At 43.0% G+C, this 25,927-nt stretch overlaps 1 long non-coding RNA gene across 2 annotated transcripts in view; it reads right to left on the reverse strand.

Annotated features, from left to right (window-relative positions):
• Nucleotides 1-2,692: 2,692 nt before the first annotated feature.
• The window catches only part of LOC138296343 (uncharacterized), a 150,154-nt gene continuing 126,919 nt past the window's right edge, over nucleotides 2,693-25,927 (reverse strand). For both annotated transcript variants that reach the window (XR_011203812.1, XR_011203814.1), the window contains one exon: nucleotides 2,693-3,324. This is a non-coding gene — a long non-coding RNA (uncharacterized lncRNA). The remainder of the gene's footprint in view (nucleotides 3,325-25,927) is intronic.

Here is a 25,927-nt window from a genome sequence, read left to right on the forward strand (position 1 = left end):
ATGTACATACATTTTCAGATCATGGAACATAGCTAGTCACCTAGCAAGGCTGAAATGCCGGGGGGTGAAAGGTCAGAAGTGTCTTATATCATATGCCAGAATCATGCATTAAGCATGTGATGTTCTAAGAACTGATTGCAACATGAAACAAGGGAGCAAGCATTGGCACTAGGTAGCTAAAAGTGTGCCAGCACCAGCACAACACAACACAAGTTGCAAGTATTGGCACTAGGCAGCTAAATGTGTGCCAGCTCTGAAAAAGAGAGGACTGCATTCCTGCCCTTTCACTTTCGCGCAGTGCATCAAGGTACCTTGTTGTGCTGCATGGAATATTTATAAATGTGCACCTTGGTACATACGTACTAGCCTTGCAGCAACACACACAAACCTTATAACTAGTGCAGTGTGGATAACAGTATGCATTCTGAATCTAGTCATAGGGACTGATTGAGCTACATAGTGTGCAGTGTTCATATCACGAGTGAGGTAAAACAGAAATAAACTAACAGTCCTCTTCGATTTACAAGCCCAAACCTTCAGTGCTAGATCTTGCTAAATAGTAACCCTCAGAGGGCTTTTTTTGCATTACATAGCATTGAGTGCTATCTCCCCATAACTCAGCACATCATTTATAGCAGGCTTGCTGCTTTGTGTGACGGTTTCATACACCTACCACCTGAAGTCACTCTCTCTTGCCTTGTGTGTCACAAGGCATTTACACATTGCAAATATACTTTGATATTGATATGTACCTTAACAAAGGGCCAAATTTAGAACTTGGCAGATGGGTTACTCCATCACCACAGTGACAGATATCCTGTCCACCTAAATCTAAATCCCATAGCATATAACGGGGTTTAGATTTTGGTGAACGAGATATCTATCACTGTTGTGACTGAGTAACTCTTCCACTGATTTCTAAATCAGGCCCTATGTTATCTATATTACTACATGCTGATGGTAAATCAGTACATCCCTACGGGGTCTCAGATGTCCAAATCCAGCATGTTCAGGACACCTCACAGAATATCACATCCAGTCTATGTTGTTCCAGCTGCAAAACTGGCTGCTCTTAATGGGCCACCTTCTCCATGGCCTACCGCGCCCTCTTCCATCGATCCTTTCGATCCTTGGGGTGGTATCCCTTGCTGAGCCTTCTTCCTGTAGCCAGCTTCTATGGCAAGTAGTGCATGGCTAGTCAGATCAATGTCCCCACCTCTCCCTCTGTAAAAATGTTCCTTCTCCCCTTCCCAGATATGGCCAAAATGGCACAAGCCCTATCTACACCTAAACCAATAACAACAAAAACAGCCCTTAAACACCTAACTCTACCTAATTAACAACTACCCCAAATTATACAAACACCCCACAATACAAAGAAAACTACAAAGTAAAAAAAAAAAACACTTAGGCACAGATCTATTCAAAACATAATTCATGGTGACAGAATAGACAGACTCCAAGAGAAACAGTCAAAAACCACCAAACTCGCACAGCACTCCTTAAACTATGAGCACCAACTAACAGACACTAACAGAAAGTGAAATAATATTTGCACATCCTGGTATGCAGCCACACCCATTGCAACATTTCCTGGGTGCGACAGGCAGGCTTCTGACATTTGTAACAGTTTTTCTCATGCATCGCTACACAAAAAGACATTACTTAATGCACTACTCTCTCAGAAACCACGCAAGGTCTGAAGCTATACCAATGTACCTACACAGTGGCCTATATAGTACGCTGCAAATAGCCACACAATGCATATGTTACCAATGCAGTGGCCTATATACCGCAAGACACATAGCCATGCAGTAACACTTACAGCTAAGCAAATGGCCACGCAGAGGCCCAACTACAGCAATTCAACGTATGCAACGGTAAGAGCCAAGCAATGGTCCAACTACAGCAATGCAAACGGCCACACAGTGTCCCAACTACAGCAACGCAAGGGCCATTCAGTGGCCCAGCTACAGCAATGCTAAGGCCCACCCAACTCATATGTTGATGATGTCTGATTTAGCTTCAGATTCAATGCTCCAATAATATACTTAAATGATTTTTAGCAATATAGTTTATCAGTAAGGTTAAAGAATGACACATATATGAATATGGATACAATTGCAGATGTACACATGGATCTGCACAGTGCTGAACACAAAGAGCCCTATGTATGATACATACATGCAACACAACACAGCAAAGCACTTTGCTAGCCTGCAATGTCTGAAAGGGAAAGGGTCAGAATGCTCCATATTCCTCCTTATATGTAGGAATCCTGTCCTATCCTGTGGCTGGTACAGTTTTGGCTATCTTGCACAATACAGCCACCATTCCATGATGGTACATGGGTGTCTGCCTTGTAATCAAGTTATTTTTGGTGCAGGAAGGGTTAGACCTTTCAGCACATGTGAAAACCTCTGAGATGTGTTATCATTTGTAAGCCTGCTACTGGATGCAGTACACTTAGTGCAAACAAGTTTGAGAGAATACAGTATGTTACCCGCATGCACCTCTGGTGAAGAGTTGTACAACTAGGACACCTTTCATAGTCTAGCAATATTTGTCTGGTGGCGGTTTGGAATCCATACCTGTGCCAGTGTGGTGGTACATGTAAGTTCAACAAATGTGACTTGTTGCCAGAAGAAAGACTGTAGCAGTAATTAGGGCAACATTTTCAGACAAATTGTAATAATGCAAACATGAACAGTTTTTAATGTGTGACAAGTGGTTTTTTTTACAACTCAAAATTCACAGAGACATACTATTGTACGAAGATTAAGAAAAAAAAATCAGCTACAATTTGGTCCCGTCTCACATGAAATGCCATTGTGTGCTCTATATCTGCTTCAGATCCATCATTCTCCTTATGTTCCTGTGGGATGGCAATCTCAGAATCCCCTGTCATGTTTGTTTTGAAACAGATGTTATGAAATATTGCACAATGATTTTGAAGACCACAGGAGATAACTAAAGAAGTCTTCCAAATGATTTGGCCAGGGAACGGAAACAGGAATTTAACGCCCCAAACATTTGCTCCACGACATTTTGGGGCTGATTATGACCTTGGCGGAGGGGATTACTCCGTCCCAAATGTGACGGATATCCCGTCCACCGCATTACAAGTTCCATAGGATATAATGGAACTTGTAATACAGCAGGCAAGATATCCGTCACATTTGGGACGGAGTAATGCCCTCCGCAAAGGTCGTAATCAGGCCCTTTGTGTTTTGCTCAGAGCTGAGTTGTATTTTTTCAGGCCATCTGTCTGGGGTTTATGAAATTGGATCATGATCCATGGCTGGAAACCATATCCTTGTTCACCTGAAAAAGGGAAAAAGACAACATTCAATGATTTAGCACATAGCTACTTAAACATACATAAAACTATGTGGGTTATGTATGCAGGCAAACTCTTACAAATATCTTACACTTTTAACTTGTGTGTGTTAGGTACTGTTGAACACTACTTTACACATGTATGTTTAACCTATATGGGTCATTGCCCATTTTGTTCATGGTGTAAGACATACAATACATCTACATGCCAATTTTCATGTTCTGCCAGAAGATTACTATGATGTAAAAGTTAGGCTATTTGTCCGAGCTAAAGGAGAATTTCAGTCAATATGTTTGCAATGTATCCGAGTTAGGATCAACGTGTCCTACAAACATACATAATACAATTGTTTGTGAGGTGTGAATAGATTGTTTACAATGGTTGTTCAGTGCATGAAATCCAATTGAAAGTATTTTCTTTGATTTTATGGTAGCGCCCAGTGTGACATGTTTTTAAAAAAGGCATTGAAAACGGACTGAGAGCTAGGTGATAAAGACGTTGCATGAGGTGAAACCCATCTGTTTACTTCTGCCAAAAGAAGCAATAAACTAGAACTATAATTGAGAGAAATCTGGAGTGGCTAATTTTTCATTACTGGGGGGTGGTGAGGTTAGTTTTGTTGGATACATTTTAAGCTGTATGGGTAGTGACAGTGGCAATAGGTTTGACAATCACACATACATTAATTCTATTTTCAACTATAATGTCATTACAGGGCCTGGGCGGAGTTCTTGGAGTTCTGCTATGCGGAAATCCGAGAAGTGCCAAAAAATCTCAGCCGTGCTATGCGGAGTTCCTTAAGCGGCGGAGTCTGGGTAAGACATGATGTTCGCACTTATTTTCAGTGCAGGAGTTTCTCGCGTGCTGTAAAATCAGTGCAAGCGGCATCACCTGGAGCACCAAAGGGTGCTTACTTCTTTCTGCCCCTCGAGTAGATTTTCTACTCGAGGGGCAGCTTCCTCAACACGAGCGGCAGCTTTCTCATTGTGAGTGATAGTGATCTACCTCGACTTCTCGTGTTCAGATGACTCACTCATGCTCGCCAAATTAGTGATTTCTTTTGCTCGCGCTTGCCAACTTAACGTTGACAAGCAAGAGAAAAACTCAGCTCTGCATCATTTTGCAGAGTTTTTCAGAACTCCGCATGGAGTGCGGAAAACTCCACGAACTCCGCCAGTGGAACAGAATTCTTCACCCATCCCTAGTCATTACTTGCCTGCATGACGGTTACACAGGCTTAGATTAGTTAACATAAGTGTGCATGTCTAGTTACTTAGTAAATGTAACTATTATCTGACATGTAACATGGCTATTTACAATGTGTTCATACAATACCTAAGGCTTTTTCCATGGCAATTTGTCTTGCTAAACTCAGTTTAAAACGTGGGCATTGCAATGTAGCTCTCTTTTGTAAGGAACAACTTGTTGTTGAAATAAGGGGCTTTGTCCTATAGACCTGTACACAACACTTTCTGTATTTACATGTATGTATGTGATTGTGCCTTGTTGGTGAATCTGTACTGATATGCTTTGATTCTTTCACCATTTATTTAGCATAATACAGTTCAAACTGTGATTGTAGGTATAGCCCGATCCCATACCTTGGTTACATTTCATATTGGTTATTTCATAATGTATAACATCTTTCACGTATCACGTGCACTTTCTGGAAATTGTACAAGAACATTGATGAACATTCCATGAAGGTCTACTATCACTGGACGTTTATCCAGTACTTGTGCTTGTAATTTCTGTAAAAGTTCAATAGTGCAATAGTGTTGTTTCTTAAGTATGACTTACTGATTGGGCCGGCCTTTCGTAACACTACGTGTTATGAGGCTGGTGCAAACCCTTGATAAATATGCTCCTCAGTTTGTATGCACTTTTCAGACCGGAAGTTTTATTATATTTAATCAGGGAGTGCTTTTTACTAAAATACAAACTGCAATGACACACACTCACCATGTGTGCTTTGCACCACACTTCTACATTCATGTCTTGTACTTTACGTCTTTAGTCTGAACAGGCAGCATGAATGCATTTATCTAGCTGGAAACTTTATGATGCAGGACCATAGTCCTGTGTACTATGTAAGCATGTAAAAGGCTTTTGTAAAACACAATCAAGCTATTTTACGATGGACGGGAGATTAACCGGCACATCAGCAATAAACACAAAAGGAACATTAAAAATACTCTTGGTCCATAAATTAAACTCCATCATATATGCCAGACTTTTAATGTGTCCCACGTGCCCACAGGAGCCCACCAATAGATAACTATTACAAAAAGAATGGCTTGTTTTCTTGTCGAAAGAACTTTTGAGCCTCAGTCCATAAATCTGCTCTCTTAAAAATGCGCAATAAATGCGTGACCTGCCCACGATGAAAAGAATTGTAATTAACTGGTGTCATTAATTCAATCTCTACAAGAAAATCCGTCTTGTGCTAAGTAATGAGATGCTAAATAATTAAAAAACACAGTTGGCTATAAAACCACACCTTGGCGTAATTTACTTAGCACTTTAAAAATGATATAACGTGTAAATAATTAATTTCAATTAAACAAGATATTTAAATCAGATTCATTATCTGTCAGCATTGCTTAATTAAAACCCTCAGTATTTTCTCATCCAGATGGCTGACTTGGATAATAAGCCGTGTATTTCTTTCTCTGTACTCCCCTCCAAAAAATACAAAAATACGTGCATTGACAAAGCCAATAGAACTGGCTTTTATGTGCCAGCTCATGTAAACACAGCACTGCACAAAGCTTAGGAATACTCCCAGCCCTGAATGTTGTATCCTAAGATATTGCTGCCCTACAGGATTTCCTTTATAGTACAGCTGAGGGTATACACAATTGCCCACTTATTATCAAATGCTTACCCTAACAGAATCCAGACTTACTCGCTTTGTTTATGGCTGGATTGCCACGTGAAAAAAAAAACAGTAAATATTTGTAAAACAACATTTAAGTAGCCCCCTGACGTGCTAAGACCAAGGGCCATATTACACATACAGAGTATTTTCCTTGTTTGCACAGGCCACACCTTTCAGAAGGCGCACCGTGCGCAAACAAGAAGAATGCACCATATTAGATCGAATGTGCTTCCCCCAAGGCTTGTGTATACTTGTGCTACACTGCAGGCAGTGCATTCAAGTGAAATACAGAGTGGGTCTGAAGCAGCCGCTCCATGTTTCACTGTGCAGGCGGCAATCCGCCTGCACTTTTAAGAGGGGTGAGAAATCTCCTTGCAGGTGGGTGCAGTAAGTGGCTGCACCCGCCTGCAAGATGATGTCTGGGTGGTCCATAGGACCCCCTTTCTCTCCCTCCAGAGGACTGCCATCAGGGAGTGCCCTGACAGTGAGACACCTTTTTGTGGCACACTGTCAGCGCGCCTCCAGAAGGCTTCTTTGTGCCTCCATCTATAATACAGCACAGGCGCAGAGGCAAATAAATTCACTCTTTTTCTTTGGGCCAAATCCCCATGCAAATAAGGGAATGCCCTCTGATGATAGAGCTGAAGCTAAATGTATGCCAGTGCTATCTGAATAACAGAAGGGGCCGCACAAGCATCTGCAGCCCCTTCGGGGTGCCCAAAGCAGGAGCAAACATCTGTTGCGCCCCGGGATCTTTCTTTAATATGGCCCAGTAACTTAGCTCTGAGTTCTAAAGAACCTGCTTTAGAGATGTGTACACAACTTGGGATGCTTTCAGTGAATTTCATTGGCTAAAATCGTAGCAGGACAAACATCCTACACTCACACAGGAATATCAGCCCCTCTCTCTTATGACAGGTGACCTGCTTGCACTTCCCTTGCAAGACCATACCACTTAACCTGCTCTGATATGTGCACACCGCTCGCCCTGCGTTCACACTGGCACAGAGATCATAATTCAATCACACAGGCCTGTCTGCACTCACAGAGGCACACCACTCACTTTGAGGTCACAGAGGCACCCTGCTCACCCTCCCCTCATGAAGGCCAATCATTTTACTGCACCCACAGAGACACACCACAGACCCTACTCTCACACAGGCACAATGCTCACACTATACTTACAGATGCTGACTCCGTAGTTACACATGTTCATGCATGCAAATACCTGCTCTTACATATGCACCATCACTCCGCTGGACTATGAAAGAAAAGGGAAAAGAACATGAAAATAACTACAACAAAGGAACAGTAAAAAGATAACAGGCTAGGAATAGCAGTAGCATACATACCCACATTTTGAAAACGTGTAAGAGGGATCTTTTGAAGAAGATGGGTGGAACCTATTTTCCCCATTGACTAACATTGAAACAGAGGCTACTTTAGGCAGGAGACTACTACTATAAAGCCACTTTCCAGCTTTGAAAATCGGGACTCTTCTGCCTGAATTGGGTCTGCTTGAAGCTAGGGATAGACAGAGAGAGAAAGTTAAAGTAAAGGGTGGACAGGAAAGTGCAGATAGAAACAAGTAGAAAAGAGGAAGAAAGATGACGAAAAGGAGTAAGAATGAGGAAGATAAATGAAGAGAGAGTGGGTAACAAAGCTAAAGGGTAGAAATAATCAGAATATGGATAAAGCAAAGCAAAGAGGAGTGGCCAAGATTGTTGGTGAGGAAGAGCAATAGAAAGAAAAATGGGAAAGGAATTAGAAGGGGGACTGAGATCTTGAAAGACAATGACAGAAAGCAAAGGAAGAGAGAGACGAGGAGTTACAGAGTATGATAGAGAAAGAATGGGATGTGAGGTAGTGTGAAGTTTTTCTTCGAAATCCCAGCCAGTTTTTTTGAAGTTTATCTCTAAGATCCACATACTGTTGTACTCTGAGGTGTTCGAGTTTAGGGGATCTCTGCCCCACATTTTTTGGTGAGTTCAGAAGGAACGCAGGAAGCAGTCTAGTGAGAGCACAGGAAAGAGTACGTTCCTGCTGGCAAACTCTTGCTTTGATGGCGCAAATTGGCTCCTAGCATTGTGCTTATAATTAGGTGTGCACACTAGCTCATGTGGTGCACTCTGTTCCTAGGGTGATATCTTGTACTGTTACTCTGCGCTACATCTGGCGTGCGGTGGACTTTGTTTCTGTTGGCATGCACAAGACTTGTTTTGGTGTAAGCTGCGGATTGCCACAATATGTTTCAGCCACTATCAAGCATGTGCGAGATTTGGCAGCTGCTAGCATGGCTCACAGCCACAATTGCACCTTCCAGTGCATTTTTTGTGATGCTGGTGGGATTTTGAGGGGGAAGGGTCACTCTCTTTGCCTGCTTCATACGTACCATTGGATTTAAGGACTTTGGCCCATATTTATACTTTTTGACGCAAAACTGCGCCAACGCAGTTTTGCGTAAAAAAAATTTGCGCCGGCTAACGCCATTCTGAAGCGCCATGCGGGCGCCGTATTTATTGAATGACGTTAGCCGGCGTTAGCCGCCGGCGCTGTCTGGTGTGCGTTAAAAAAACCGACGTACACCAGGCAGCGCCGGCGTAGGGGGAAAATGGCATATGGGCATCCACAAATGGTGCAAGTCAGGCTAAGGCAAAAAAATCGCCACAACCCGATTTGCGCCATTTTTTTACGACGCCCATCCCCCATTGAAATGACTCCTGTCTTAGCAAAGACAGGAGTCATGCCCCCTTGCCCAATGGCCATGCCCAGGGGACTTCTGTCCCCTGGGCATGGTCATTGGGCATAGTGGCATGTAGGGGGGCACAAATCAGGCCCCCCTATGCCACAAAAAAAATAATACTTACCTGGACTTACCTTAATGTCCCTGGGGTGGGTCCCTCCATCCTTGGGTGTCCTCCTGGGGTGGGCAAGGGTGGCAGGGGGTGTCCCTGGGGGCAGGGGAGGACACCTCTGGGCTCATTCTGAGCCCACAGGTCCCTTAACGCCTGCCCTGACCCAGGCGCTAAAATCCGGCGCAAATGCGGGTTTTTTAGTCCCGCCCACTCCTGGGCGTCATTTTTGCCCGGGAGTATAAATACAACGCATATGCATTGCAGTCATTTTTTAAGACGGGAACGCCTACCTTGCATATCATTAACGCAAGGAAGGTGTTCACGCAAAAAAATGACGCTAACTCCATGAACTTTGGCGCTAGACGCGTCTAACGCCAAAGTATAAATATGGAGTTAGTTTTGCGTCGAATTTGCGTCGAAAAAAACGACGCAAATTCGGCGCAAACGGAGTATAAATATGCCCCTTTGTTTTTCTGATATCGCAAGTAAGTTCAAAACCTCTTGTATAAGGGTGTTGTTTGTTTTATAGAGGGCATGCACCAGTATTTATTTGCACTTTTATTTGATTTTTAAATTTTATTGTGATTGTGGTGGGTGGCCTGGTGTTTCAGTCAGTAGGGGCCTAGTTACTTTTTTCATATTTAATTTTTCATTTTTTTATAAAGGACAAAAGCTGCACAGTTCAGTACATTTTCTCCATTTTTGTTACGTTTTTATTTATTTTACTATGTGGCCTCATCTGCCACGACCATTCAGCCACCAGGCCCAGTACTAGTCATCAGTGCATGAAATAACTGCCTCTGTGGTATATGCTGTTTTAAAACATCATTCAGGCCAGGGATGGCAGTGGATTGAATTAAAAATGTGGGTTATGGTTTATATTTCACATGTTTTTCTGCAAAAAGTATATAGGTGGGGTAATGTTATTTGAAGCATTAGGAGGATGTGTGTTGTAAAAATGTTATAGCTCAATTAGTTTTTTGTTTTTGGCATTGCAAATTATTGGTAGTGTTTTCTTCAGTGTTACCATGCCTCCTTTGTCTGGCCAGTGAATGTGTGAGTGTGTTTGTCACAGGTCACCATTTGTCTTTGTTCTCCATGCCACGTGGCTAGGGGCCATTTTGTGTAGTCAGTGTTCTTTGTTTTCCATTCCTCCTAGCTTGTTGTTTGACCATGTGGCTGCAATCATTTTGTGTTTCCAGCCAGCGTGCTTTTGCCATAGGCCTGCAAGTGTTCTTTGTTGTGGCCATTCATCCTTGCTTGCTGTTGTTGGTTGACCATGTGGCTGATGGCCATTTTGTGTAGCCAGCCAGTGTGTTTTTGCCATAGGCCTGCATGTGTTCTTTGTTGTGGCCATGTCGCCTTGCTTGCTGTTGTTTGTTGACCACGTAGCTTGCTGAAATTTTATGTAGCCAGCCAGTGTGCTTTTGCATAGACATGCATGTGTTTTTTGTTCTCCTTGCCTCCTTGCTTGCTGTTGTTGGTTGACCATGTGGCCTGTGTCCGTTTTGTGTAGCCACTAGCCAGCCAGCGTGCTTTTTCTATAGGCCTGTATGTGTTCTTTGTTGTGGCCATGCCTCAGAGACTGCTGTTGTTGGTCGACCATGTGGCAGGAGGCCATTTTATGCAGCCACCCCTTTTCCAGTTTTCACAGCCATTTCCTAGGAAGATTTATAGGAGAGGGCTCTGCCTTTTTGTTTTTGTTCATTTTTTCCTTTTTTTCCGGCCAATAAAAGTGGGGGTTTCATCATCCTTCTATGACTGAGTTGTTCCTTCTCCCATGTCTGTTATGGTGGGCTTGCCTTATTCACCATGTGGGAGGGCGTATTTATCCAGTTTGGTTTGTTTCACTGACCAGAGTCCTAGCCATCTAGTCATGATGGCTTGGTCTCACTTTGTTGGGATGGCAGGAAAGAAGATTGCTGGGAGGACGCTCACTACTGGCTGCCTGGGTATTACCACTGCATGCCCTGCAGCCGGTCAAGTTTTCTTCGGAGGTCCCCTCCCTCTTCTGGTGGGTGGCGTGAGGTTTATTATCTCCAAAGGAGCAGTTACCTCATACAGGTCACCATGGGTCTCTCACCATTGTTGTAAAGGCAGTCACACTATGGACTTGTAGTCCTTAGCCCCCATGTGTAGTTCAAGTGTTGGAGTCACTTGGGGGAGCGTATTGTAATTCCATCATGTGCACTGGCATGAGATTTCAGTCCCTGTCCTGATGTTTTCCTGCCCGGACCAAATTTCCAGGAGGGTGTCTGAACTTATTCTTCTGGTAGAAGGTCTCTGTACAGCCATGGTAGAATCACACAGTCTTTGCCACTGTGTGCCCTTTTGGGAAAGTTGAAGGGCCTGGTGATTAGCTGTGCAAGTGGTGAAGGCAGAGCTCTAATTGCACTTGAGGTCCAAATAGACCTGGCCTCCTGGTGCCAGGGTCTGCGAAGCAGGCATCTTCCTCGCTTGTTGCCCTTGGTATGGAAAGAAGCCCAGTGCGGTTGTTACCTGGGAAGAGTTTGCTTGTAGCAGGAGGGGCCCCTTTGTCCTGCACTGATTACAGTGATTCAGTGTTATTTTTTAGAATAGGCCACAGTCCATATGGAGCATGAGTGCCCAGTTGCTCATGTTGGTGTTGGGCTCATTCTGCCTCTTGCAACACCATTTGCTTGAGCAGTGGCTCCCACTGAATTAAACCAGTGCACACTGTTAAGCCCACCACTAGGGGAGGGGACCCACTACCCAACGCGCACAGTCGCCGGTATGTCAGGCCTCCATTCTGCCTCAAGGTGTATCCTTCATGCCTGCCCATATGTCCCATGTCAGTCACGCTTCCAGTGCAGCTCCGGGCCCCACCCACCCCCTGACCCTTCTCCTTTCATTGCTGGAGGCTCAAGTTAGGGCTGAGTTGTTCCCATAGGGTAAGAGACTAACCGTGATAGATTTATCGTATGTGAGTGGTAGAGCTATGATGACTCTGAGTCTTTGAAGCTCAATGAAGGGGTGGAATAATTGGTCAATGAAGTGCATCTGGTCTTGGTTGGCAAACTAAATGGGACCGTCTTCATATTATTTTATAGCCATGCTGCGCTGTCATCAAAACTGCTGGTATGCTACTGTATAAATGAATGGTAATACACACAACACATTGGATGAAATGAAAAGGAGTTAAACAAAGAGATAAGCACAGTAAAAAGAAAAAAATGAAAAATTATTCTAAATGGGAAGAGGTAAAAGTTAGGGAAATAATTATAATATTAACAAGAGGACTTATTGGGGCCAGCTGATCTGGCAGCTGTGGCCCTGGGGCTAGTGTTTATACTTTCACCCGCCGCAGCACTAAGGGTGGCACTCTAGGCTCTGTGACCTGCCTCCGAAGCCCTCTTCTTGCCCTTGGGTTCTAGTGTAAGAAATAAAGAAGATAAAAAATTATTAGTGTTACAGTTAATTGCCCAAAAAATAATTTGACAGGCAAAGGCAAACTCAGTAACATTGTACTTTTCTAAATCAGATCACCTATAGCACTAGCATCGAGGTGACCTATTCATAATCTCCAAAACCTAAGCCTGATTCCAAATTTCCTAAACTACATTTGGAACAACTAATGCATTGCAGTGAATGAGATTTCCTTCTCATTCGCATCCCCCTTTGATGGGTTAATTCGGTCTCCCTTTTTTTCAGTGCACAGATGCATGCTATACATCACTGGGAGATTGCTTGGGACCTTGTGAGCTACATAAATGAAGGCACAGAGAATACAAACTAAATGATATTACTACTACTGCTATCTTAGTGACAGGACAGAGTAGTCTGCATGGCTTCTTAAATAATCAGCCCAAGCGAGGCCTGACGAGTACGAATAGGTAGCGGAGAGCACCTGGCTAGCTCAAACTAGATCACATAATATTTGTAACGTAAATTTTAACTTAACTCCGAGTGTGAGCAGCATGCGATTTGAAAAAAATATTAGCTTTGTAGAACCAAACAGGTAAATAGTTACTTACTTATCCCTGCAACCTCAACTCCCAGCAGGCCAAGCAGGTCCTGCTCCCTATCGAGGATATCACCCAGCAGTGTGTCAACAACTGTTGGGTGCACCGAACCCCAGTGTTCCGGTGCACACTCCAGCACATCCTCCCCCACAGCAGCCAATGCTCCTTTATGGTGTACGTAAAAGACAAGTGCAGCCATATCTGCCTCCAAAATACTGGCACTGGGCTGCACTCCATGTTGGTGCCGGCGACTGCAAGGTGTGTGGTTAGCAGCTGCTCTATGACTCACCCTGCTCTCCCATGACGCTGGGTGTAAAAATAAAAGAAGAAATAGAAAAAGAAAGAAATTAATAGCAATGAAGAGGAAAAACTAAGGAAGTAAAGAGAAAAGTGAAAAAAGAGCAAAAAAGTTACAAGAGAAGACAAAAAGCCCAAAACATAAATTACACAAGCATAAAGACACACACTTATAAAATGAAGGTGCATGAGGGGTGGAAGAGTGAGATGGGGTAAGGATTGGAAAGATCGTAGTTGGATTAAAAAAGGCTCAGTACCATGCACAGAACAGGAAACTAAACAGGTAAAACCAAATGCCTGCACCCCTGCGGATCGCATGGTGCCATTCATGTTGATGTTTAAGCGCGAAAGCATGTAAAAAAGCAGTGCAAATGGGCAGAAGTATTCATCCGCCCAATCACGGAGTTATGTGGAATCTGGCTGAGGGTTTTTTTTTTGCACTCCAAGGAAATTCAGGAGAGCAAGTCTCAGCCCAGACCTACTGAACTGTTCATTAAACTAATCTGCTACTTTTGTATGTTTTTTTTTGTGCAAATTATGTTTTAAAAAATGTATCATTCCTCTATCCAAATGGCATGTTGGTATGCATTAGTTACGGTTACCAGATGTAAGGCATCCTCCCAGCAGTGCAATCTGATTTTCTAAAAAACACCAATATATTTAATTTATGTGTGCATCTTTTTGGTGTGATCTCATTTCTTGTCCTCTTAACATGCATATTTAAAAGTTACAATTCAATGGGAAGACAGCATTTTTACCAGAAAGTGATACTATCACAAGTCCACAGTGTGAACAGAATGGAAGCATTTCAAACGCATAGCACAAATAGGTTAAAACTAAAGGCCCATGTTTTGTTTTTAGCAACAAGTGTGTACATCTAAGTTTGCATTGTGCTCAGTGCAGCATGTCACACAACCAAGAGTAAACGGTGCTGTGTTCCAATGCCCCCATCTACCTTCAAACTGCTCTACCATTGATCTATGTTGTTTTATGCATTTCTTGGATAGCACTTGCACAGCCTGGTGGAAAGGGGCACTAAAAACTGCAAATGAAAAAATAAAATCCCCTTTGAGGCTTTGTTATTGAAATAAAAAAATATGTAACTTTGCCGTATGGCTCCGTCATGTTTGATACTGATTCCTGTTCAATGCTTAAAATGTCTGCTGGTATGACGGACATTACAAAACTTGGTCATTGGGACATCCACCAGGGCAAGGGAGTCACTGGACATGGTGCTTCCAAGCCAGGGAAATCCAACTGCAGGAACAATGGCCCACTCTTGATTGAGTGGGTCGGAATTCCACACAGAAATTCTGCAGTGCACTTCTTGCAATCAGGACCTATAAGTAAACTTTGTGGTCAGCTTTTCTCCGGTAAACCTATTTTTAGAATAAATATTAATAAGAACTTATAAACTTGTGGATGAAAAAAACTTTGCAACTTTGATCACTACAACAACTTCAGCCTTTTAAAAATGATGAACAAAGAAGGGAATGGTTGGAATAATCGACAGTCATCACCCAAAAAAGTGTCAGTTAACCACAGGTCCAAAGGTTTGACAATTTAATGGCAAATGTCGAGGATGAGATTAGGAATGGAAGCAGACGGGAACAGTAGACAAAAGAAAAATATACAGAAATAATAAACAGATTAAATTCCGTTGCCAAATAACTGAAAGCACACTACTGAAATTCAAAGAAAGAAGTTTAAATATACAGATAATAATCTAGAAGCCAATACAAACTTGGGATGCAAGATCTCTTACAATGTGACAATAAGTCAAAAAAATTATTGTGCAATCAAAAACAAAGCAGGAATAGTGTTCCAAAAATTAGGCTGCAAGTATAGAACAATAAGGGGCAGATTTATGAAAAATGGCTCTGCACCTAGTACAGTGACACTTTTCTAGCACCTTTAGCGACCCCCTAACACCACTATGTGTGCGCCCTATTTAAAATACGGCTCACCATGGTGGTAGTTAGGGGTACTAGAGTCATAATTTTTTACGCTAGTCTGGTGCTTTGCAGGATTAGCGTAAAAAATGTTGACGCTAATCCTGCAAAGTACACAGAGGCCCATTCAAAACAATGGGAGACTCCCAGGAGTTAAGAATACCGATAACAATTACACAAACAAATCTCTTAGATTTCTTTACGCCATTTATTTGTCCCCCCCTCCCCCTCCCCAGTGCCAGAACGCCCTCCTTGCATACATTATGCCTGGCACAGGCATAATGTGGTGCAAGGGGCTGCTTGCACTGCACCACTTTGTAAATATTGCGCAGCATTTTTGGCCTTCCAGTGCCACATTAGCATCAAATAATTACGGTGATGTGGAGTTGGAATGGCACTAGGCCCTCTTAAATCTGGGTCCACATGTCAGACACAAAAATACATAAATTGAAAATGTTCAATGAAAACAAGGTTAATTTCAATAAATACTGCAGTCCGTTTATAAATCATAAGTCAGCATTTCAGCCCTTATGGTAAAATTGATGAGGGTTGTCAGGAAGACATTTAGAAGAGCAAAGTGAAAAGACAAAAAGAGCAGAGTAAAACTGTTTAAAATTTTGTAGGCAAGACAACCACAAAGAATGGATTACCTAAAGATTTAAACTAGACATTGTAAAGAAAAGTGGCTGAGAAGGATCTAAAAGTTTTAAGTCACCCCAAATTACAACAGAAGAAAGAAAGGAAACCTCGAGGTTCTGATAACCAAGCCGTCAATAAAAGAATTTGCAACGTTATCTGAGACAAACTGAAGAAGCAACAACCATCAAAGCCAAAGCAGGAGAACAGTCAGTATGAAAGATCCAGTAGAGAAATTAGGACTGTGTAATAAAATTCCCTTTGAACACAGTGTGACTTAATTAAGAAACATGTTGACTTAATTAAGAAACTCACTTCCTAGGAATCGTTTGGAAGTGTGTGTTATAAATCAATTGGTCCACATGCTCCAGGGACACCACCAATTAAAAAAAAAAGATTCTCAGACCTGAGGAGTCACAGAAGAAACTACTTTTTAAATCCTGACCGAGCCCAAGAGTCTGGGTCGGGCACATTCACAGAGAAATTCCAGCTTTAAGAAAATGGGCATACTGTATGTTAAGGTTGGGGCCTTATTGTGCAGTACACTCATATTTCTATCCTTGGGTCCAGTCAGAGTTATTTTTTCTACCTTAAACTCAACCCTTTGGTAACCATTGCACAGAGCAGCAAGGCTTAGCCAAGGAACAATGTATAAAATATTTAACAGCACCAAAGAGCGGAATAAGAAAGTGACCAAGCAAGAAAGAGACACCACAACAATTTATAAAATTAGAGCATATTTTAATGAATGTTTAGAGTCCTTTTTGACTAAAAGCCACCAGAGGATTTTTATAAAGCATTTGAAAACGTTAACATCAAACGCAAGTAAGCATTGGCAAGTCAAAACTTTGCAAAATTTTGAAAATGTTATAAAAGTTCGAAACACTGAGACTCCATCTAGAGTTGGGTGACCAAACACGACAGGATAAGGGTCTAGGAGTTTAAGAGAAACCTCTGGAAAGTTACCTTGACACCTTTAAGCGAGTACCAAACTTTATAGGACAACTGCTATTCACTGCTATGAATTGTCCTCATGCTGAGGGATACAGGCTTAAGGATGCTTATTGGATGCACCAGATGCTGTGAGGTCCATAGGGGTGAAGTCCAGTTGAGTTCTCAGTCTACAGGCCAGTTGGGGCGACTCCGGCCACTGATCTCGGGTTCCCACCAAGTTCTCTATGCCTCGTTCAAAGGGCTGCTGATGCAACACAGCGGTTCCAGTGCAAATCTTTGGTGGGGCTGGTATCCCTTGGGGTGTATGAATCTGGTCACAAGCAACATACATGTGTCCAGTAGACTCAGGTGCAACTTCTGGCTACTCCCAAATTGTCAGTCAAAGGGCTTGACATCTGGTAGCACCAAAAAAGGGTGCAGTGGCTACCAGGAATGGGGTTTGGGATTTTCCAGCTTTAATATCCCATTGACATTCTGGGGGACCAGCCAACTGAGCCTTAGAGTCTCAGCTTAAGATTGGCACTGGGAAACAACTTTGAATCAATCTAGGCATGCAGAACAGGGTCCAAACTCCGGTAGCCCAAAGAGTATCAGGTGCAGTCGCTCCAACGTTGCAGCCTCTCTGTGTGCACTTCCAACAAATGCAAAGTGGTCTTCTTCTTGTCTTTGGTCCAAATCCAGTAAGTACTAAAGTCTCAGGTTCCAGGGGTGTCCATTATATCTCTGTAAAGTGCCAGAGGGAACAATGCAGTTACTAGCCAATGGGCTAGAAGGTTCCCTCATACCTGGTGACACAGTTCCGGTAATGTGTGGCATGTGGCTATCTCAGAGTGCATCTTGAACATCATAACCAACATGGCTGAAGTGTTCCTCAAGTGTGGGGACCTTAGTGGCCCATTCCTAAGGGGGTGTCTACCATGGGCAGCACGCCCATGAAAACTGGTTCTAAAACCGGTTTTCTGTTCCTTGGTCGTGGCTCTACCCTGTTTAGGGAAACAAAAGGCGTCATGCACAGGAGTGTTGTCACAGCAGGCCCTTTAAAGGCAGCATCACCATTTGCTTCTTGCCTTTTGGGCTAACACCCTTTGAAGCCCATCCTGTGGGTGGGTGTCACACCTCCAGTGCAGCAACAGCCTTTGTTCTTGGCCCAGGAATCCTTCACACTTCTCCCCAGGTGGGCAGAAATCTGTTTTAGTCCCTGTGATCCTTAAAGTCACTGGACTAGCTGGGTCAAAGAGTCGGTCTTTTGCACAAGTGGCCAGCATTAAATTGGACACAAATATTGACTACACCATTGAGTCACATTTGACACCCTCTTCAATTTGATACTTTACATGATATGGTTAGGTAGCCTCTGTCAGAAGTTACACTTTAGGACTTTGCTTTATAGACTTATCAAAAATATATGTCTATCTTAACAATATACAGTTCCTTGCCACAGGGCTTCAAAGACCTGCCTTAGTGGAGACTCATATCTATATTTAAGAGAGTAGTGGACTTTGCCATTAGTGGTAAAGGCAAAGCTGTGTGTGCAGTGCATGCACAGCCTCTTCAGTCTGCAAAGGCAGCCGAAAGTCATGATTTTACTTTTTCACACACGATGTGGCACAACTAGGGCTGCAGCTCTTGTGTGGACAGCCACCCTTACATTCACTTGTTACCTGGGTACCATATACTAGGAACATATAAATAAGTCAGCTCCTGCCAATTACGGGTACCCAATTAAATAACCATTTTAAAAGGGGAACAAACACTGTCACTGAGGTCTGGACAGCAGGCCTCAGTGCACTCTCAAAGTTGAAAACCAGCAGCTAGTGATCCAAAATGCAGCAAAAAGTTAGGAGAAATCTGCAAATAGCCTGTTTTCTTACATCAGCACACTGCAATATATGATTGTAAGAGACCAAACAAGCATGTCGAGAACCAGAAGGAGGAATAACCCATCTGAGGACCCAAGGAAAGATGGGAACTGAAGTCCTGTCAATCAAATGTGCATGTAAACAAAAACGAAGTAAGTTGAGAACAGAACCAACAGATAAATGTAACAAGCTTAGCACATCTGAGTTGAACAATTGATTCTATGCCTAAAGAAAGCGGCCAAGCGGCACAACGTGAAAACAAAATACAAAAACAAAAGCCAGAGATTAGCATGCGTTGGGGCTCAGCGTATGATGGAAGTAGGAGTCCACTTGCTAAAGCAAGTAGCATGTAAACACAGCCTATGACTAAGATGTCTAAAGACTCAAAGTAAGGTGAAACCTATAGAGCACTCATTGACGAGTGAAATATAGCACATCAGCCAAACAGTAAATATAAGTGAGGCAAATGAACAACACCGGTCACATTGAGCGCATATTAATCAGATGCCTCAAAAAGAATAATGGGAAGAAAAGGTAAATCATGGCATGTGACATAAAACTGGACAAATTTTAAACCTCAAGCCATAAAATAATTATTTACTATCGCCTGATACCTATGTATGTATTCGCCAACAGCTTGACAGTAAATCACCATTACATGGCAGGGTGCACCACATGCCGTACGTATCCATAGTGTAATATCCCAGCCAATTGTCAGAGAACCTCAGCCAGTCAAAGGACATATTCATACAAACGTCGGATGTACAGTATATCATAGGTTTGAAAAGGAGTGGTTCAATAAAAACATAAGTAATTTCAACCAATAATACAAGTCAACTTTTCTGCCCTTATGGCAAAATTGACTGAGGCCATCATCATGACAGAATGTTGAGAAGACATTTAGAAAAGCAACCTGAAAGGACAAGAGGAGCAGAGTAAAACTCACCAAAAGTGATCAGGCAAGAGAAAAAGGTAGAAACCCTTATTGCAACCAAAAACAATGGATTACCTAGACAGTTCCACTAGACATTATAAAGGAAAATAGCCCAGAAGGACCCAGAAATTGTAGATAAACTCAAATTACAACAGAAGAAAGAAAGAAAACCCCAAGGTTCTGATATCCAAACTGGCAATAAAATGTTTGCAATAAAATCCGGGACAAAATGAAGAAACAACAACTATCCAAAGCAAAGCAGACCAGTCTGTGTGGAAGACCCAGTTGAGAAATTGGAACCATGTAATCGAATTCCCACTGAAAACAGTGTGACTTAATTGGGAAACAACATGACAATCAAGAAACCCACTTACTAAAAGTGCATGTTATAAATCCATTGGGCCACATCCGCCAGGGACACTGTCAATTTTTAAATAAGAGTAGTTTTCAGACCTGAGGAGTCATGGAAGAATCAATGTTTTAAATCCTTACCGCGCCAAACAGATTGGGTCAGGCACATTCACAGAAACAGTCCAACACAATGCAATACATGAATGTGACAGAATGACCAAGTGTATTGAGAACTGGAGGGAGGAGTAACCCATATGAGGACCCAAGGAAAGATGGGAATTGAAGTCCCATCAATGCCACGTGGACGTAAACAAAAACAATCATCTGCAACACAATGGGCCTCACATTTGCTTGAGTTAGAGCTATTGGTGCTGTAAATTCATAACTGGACTTTTCTTGCCACATAAATTGGTCAACCCTTTCTCATAATTTGGTATTTTCCTGCCACATAATTCTAGTGGCCCTGCATGAAATTAAAGCACTTCCATTTATGTTCTACTATCTGCAGCCCAAAATGAAAACTTTGCATTTAGCATCCTAATTTAAATCTGCCATGCTAATTCCACTAGAACACAACTTTTACCACACCTCCATCAGAGTTCCTGGCTGGCTAACACAATTTAAAAAAAAAGACACAAGACAGCCACGGAGGAGTAACAAGAGAAATAAACTAGAAGGGTCACCCAAACATATCAAGAGTGTTCAAACAGTCATAGTGTAATAAGGATGTTAAGTTGGCCGAATCATGGTCATACTTGTAATAAGGAGCGATTAAAAAAAATATACAATTACCACATAACCCCAAAAACAACCTTTATCAGAATTAAACTTTTGGCATTAGACTGTAATGCACAGAACAGAGCCTAGAGAACACCACAATAAAAATGGCATTTGTAAGAAACATGGCCATGTAACCATATAGTTAGCCCCTACAGGGCATAACAACATGAAAACAGAATGGCAGAAAGTAATGCAGTGCAACCATAGATTTAGCCGCTAGAGGGCACAGTGCATTGCACATTTTCAGGTCTAGCAGGCCTACTGCAATGATATTGTAAACAAGGCCCTTAAAATACAAACTACTCCCAGCTATAAAGCAAACGTTCCAGCCATGAGAGCGCTTAAAAAGACTCAGAATGAAGCACGAAGGAGAGGGACAAAAGAAAAAAATAGTTTAACCACTCTGTACTATATCGGCAATTGTGTAATAATCCATATAACAGGGTCAGTCTGCAAGGCGGTAACAAAACCGCCCCAAGGGACAAATGCAACAAATTTATCAATGACATCAAGGGGTTTTTGAAAGGCAAGCCCAGGAACGAATGAAAGTGACGGGGGTGAGGTGAACATGGTTAAAACCCCACAGAATACTTACAACAGGTTGAACGTGTTTGTGTGCTCAACCTAAAAAGGGAACGCCTGGGGACCTCACTATCAACTCTGAAGTTTGCAGGACACATAGTGTAGGATTTTCTAAAGGGACACAAAGGAGTAAGCGGTTAAAAATCGATGGTAGCTCATTACATAACAAGCTTTCTCTAAGGTATAAGCCTCTGAAATCCCCAGCTCTCCATTGCAGTGATACTGATGGCACGGGTGTAATAACAGCTAATTCAGCTGCTGGCTAATCTGAAAGAGACTGGAACTCATTCTCTGCTTCCCTTTAACAACCATGGGCTTGTTACCACCTACAGTTCTCACCACTCCCACCAGCAAACCACCTTCCCAGCCTCCATTACTACCAATACTGTTCTGGGTAGATGATAAAGCGTCTGATTTTATGTGAAGTTCCTTGACTAAATGCACTATAATTGTGCAAATAAAAAATAGCATCTCATCCTTCACTCTTTATTTCGCTCCAAACGTTCTGGAACGATGTGCTTCTCTTTCAACTCTATTACAAGTTCTATTCTGCCACTCCCTTCTGCATGTATTGAATCTTCCCACTGGAAAGCTGTCTATGACTGAATAAGATGGTGACAAAATCTTAAGATACAGCAAGTTTGTGAAAAATTCAAGGACATTGTTAAAAGGGAACCACTGAAAGGGGGAGGTGCTGGAGGTAGGATATTTCTGTGAGAGTGAGATTGAAGCCTTATGGAAATGAAAGGATCATCACTTAAATTGAAGGACTGACATAAACATAGAATGAAAAGAGATAACTGTCCTACTCCTTGTCTGTCATCATAGTTATGCCCATCACCTAACACTATGTAAACCAGGTGGGTGTTGAAAACAAAGGGGTGATGTGAGAGACAAGAAGGAAACAACATTTAACAATGTAAAGTGCAAAGCTATTTTCCAGTGAAAAGCAATGAAGGAGAAATGTTGGTGTCACGGGGGAAAGGGTAGTTTGAAGTGTCAAATGAGGCGAGGAACTGTGGAGGGAGAACAATCAGTAACCAAGCATTAAGCCCCAGAGAAGGCCAACAGGCAGCAAAATGGCTGACCATTATAAAATTGTGAATTAACATTCAGCTGGACCAATAGAGTGCTAGTATCCCTTGATTTTCAAGGTCAGATTGTAATTAGAAGGCTAATGCAATAGGCTGTGTGAAAATAACGGATGGGTCAGCAGAAGGTTGTGCCAGAATAGTGGAAGGGGGTCAAGTGGCAATTAGACCACATGATGCCCACTTAATCATCTAAGCATTATCAAAGAATGATTTCAGGTTACCACTACATTCCTTGAGACATCACTTCTCACCACTTAACCACAAGTCATTTCACCTCTCACTTAACTCCCATGACAAAGAGCCCAAGTGCCAGAGGGAACATGGACATGATGTGCCTGGCCAGCAGGTAATGTGGCCCACCCTCCACCTCAGCCAGGTCCACCCAGGTCATGTACTGAGGAAGCTAGAAGTGCTTGTTCCAAAACCAGGCTGACACCACCACCATGTTCTGCCAACAGACCCACTGAGGGGCAGGTCAGTGTGAGGCCATGCGCCCAGTAAGGGGCAAGCAGTAAGTGGCAGTTACATACTGAAGGGTAGGGTGCATCAAGGTGAGCCAGAGGGCTGAGGGGTACAGAAAGGGAGTGGGGCAAAAAGGAAACACAGAGTCAAGCGGAGAAGAGAAAACCAAAGTTTGGCTGCACGTTGTGACAGATGGTGCTGCCTTATAGGCCACAGAGATTTATTTGCACAGTGCCCAAACAAAGCTGAAGGCAGTGCGCTGGATGCAACAAGTCACAAAAACAGCTAAGGCACGTGCAGAGTGTTTCCGTGGGGCGTTGCCAGGGAGAGGTCAGCACACAAAGGGAGCCCCAGAGGCAGAGCCCTTATGTAAGACCTTTGTACAGTTCACAGACTTAACAAGTAATAAAATAAACAATTGTGCCTCCTCCCTCCCACCTCTAGGGACCACACGCAGGCACAGACATCTCTGATGGAGAGCAAACATGACCAAGATAACAGCCTGATTTACAGTCTTGTTTACAGTGAAGCAAAGATTAACTGAGAGGAAGAATGCCCTGCAAATGAAAATTGAAGCTTTGCTGAACAGGAGCAGGAAACGAAGAAAAACAAAAGTCCCCTAAGGAAGAGATAAACAAGACTTAGGGGGTCATTACGACCCTGGCGGTTGATGGAGAACTGGCGGTTTTACCGCCAACAGGCTGGCGGTAAACAATTTGGAATTATGACCATGGCGGTTACCGCAATTGTCATCAGCCACTTCTCTGATCAGACCACCAGGGCGGAGATGACCGCTGAGCTAGAGACTTGGGTCTCCAGCCCGGCAGCCGTCACACTACCACCGGCGGTATCATGACCCGGCTCACCGCCATGGATTTCATGGGGTTGGGAACCGCCATGAAATCCATGGCGGTGAGCACTATCAGTGCCAGGGAATTCCTTCCCTGGCACTGATAGGGGTCTTCCCCACACCTCCACCCCCACCCGAGTCCTTTCCCGACACCCCCCACCCCCCTGCAGCCCCCCAAAGGTGGCAGGACCCCCCTCCCCACCCCCAACATCACATTACTGATTCACACCCGACACGCACACAGGCACCACCAACACACATACCTGCACACACACCAACAAACATGCCAACAGCCACACACACACTCATACATGCACACCCACATTCAGACATACACACACACAACCATACAGACATATATACAGACAGCCATGCACACATTTCCAAACACACAACACCCCGCATGCATACACACACTCACACAACCCCTCTACATACTCACATGCACACCCCCATGCACACACACAACACACAACACCCCCTACCCCCCACCCCTAACAGACGATCAACTTACCTGGTCCATTGATCCTCTGGGTGGGGACGGGTTCCATGGGGGCTGCTCTGCCGCCAGCACCCCGTCAACAGACCACCTCCACGCCGAATCACAGAACGTGATTCGGTGTGCGGTGTTCTATTGAAGTGGCAATGGAGGTGGAGCAACCTCCACTTCCCCGCCGACCGCCAGTATGGCTGCTGGCAGTTCTCCGACAGGAAAAGGACAGGGCTGCCAGCAGTCATAATGTGCCGAGCAGAAATCCGCCAGCACTGGCGGTCTTCAGCACGGCGGTCCCTCTGCGGTCTTGTAAAAAGACCGCTGAGGTTGTAATGACCCCCAAAGCGTTATTATACAGTAGTTAGCCCCTGATCCCAAAGAGAAAAAGGAGGGACAAAGAGGCATGACTGACTAATAGCAAGAACTGATTTTTATGATACTGAAACAAGCAAATGAAATGAGCCCACAGTAAGTATACTAAAAGCATACAGGAAACTGTACGCTTACGCTCGACCTAATGAAGGAAAGGAAACCAATTCAATAAAGTTGAGAACAGTACCAACAGATACATTTAATAACATCACATTTGAGTTGAACCACTGATTCTATGTCTAAAGAAAGGGGCTGAGCTGCCGTGTGTAAAAACAGAAAACAGAGATTAGCGCACCTTGGGGCTCAAGGTATGATGGAACTACTAGTCCACTTGCTGAAGTGAGTATTACATAAACACAGCCTATGATTATGGTGTCTAAAGACTCAGAGTTAGGTTGAACTTATAGTCTACTCATTGACAAGTGAAAAATAGCACATCAGCTGAAGAAGAACTATAAGTGAGGCAAGTGAACACCAGTCACATTGAGCACGTATTAATCAGATGCCTCAAAAAGAATAATGAGAAGAAAAAGTAAAATGTGGCATGTGACATGTGACACAAAACTGGACAAATTAAAAACCACAAGCCATAAAAAAAATAATCGCTAATACTGAGTATGTATGAAAATATTCAGAAACGTCTTTACATCTAAAGACCATTACATGGCAGGGTGAAACACATGCTGTATGTATCCATAGGTTAGTATCCCAATCAATTGTCAGAGGACTTCAGAAAGTCAAAGGCCATATACATACAAAAGTCTGACTTATATTGTAGAAGGTTTGAAAACGAGTGGAAAAAGATATTAAACAACTGTGGTTTGATACCTTTTTCAACTACTTTTTCACACCTTTTCAACCCCTCTGGGATATACGTCAGTCTTTTTTCTGTTTCTTTCTCATGTCTGTATATTTTTCTTTTGTCTAGTTACTTTGTTGCTCTAGCTTACTAAATTCCCCAAGTGAACCAATTGTTTTGATACATCCATGTGTAATCCTATGATAATGCAAGGCTGGTAACTTAAAGGAGTCTACAGTATGTCAAAAAAAGACTGCACAAATATAGGTTTACAGGGGTCTTGATGTTATTAGATATAACTGCTGGATACTGGCATGACAATGACACAAACCATCTCAATGTTTGACTAAACTTTAAAGGAACTGCTTTTTACCAGGAATGGTGAAGGGGAACATGGTAGTGAGAATGATATCTAAGATATGGATCACAATGATGTTGCAGTGGCCTGTGGCA

This window comes from Pleurodeles waltl, chromosome 5 (genome assembly GCF_031143425.1).
Source record: "Pleurodeles waltl isolate 20211129_DDA chromosome 5, aPleWal1.hap1.20221129, whole genome shotgun sequence".
In the NCBI taxonomy this organism is placed as follows: Eukaryota; Metazoa; Chordata; class Amphibia; order Caudata; family Salamandridae; genus Pleurodeles; species Pleurodeles waltl.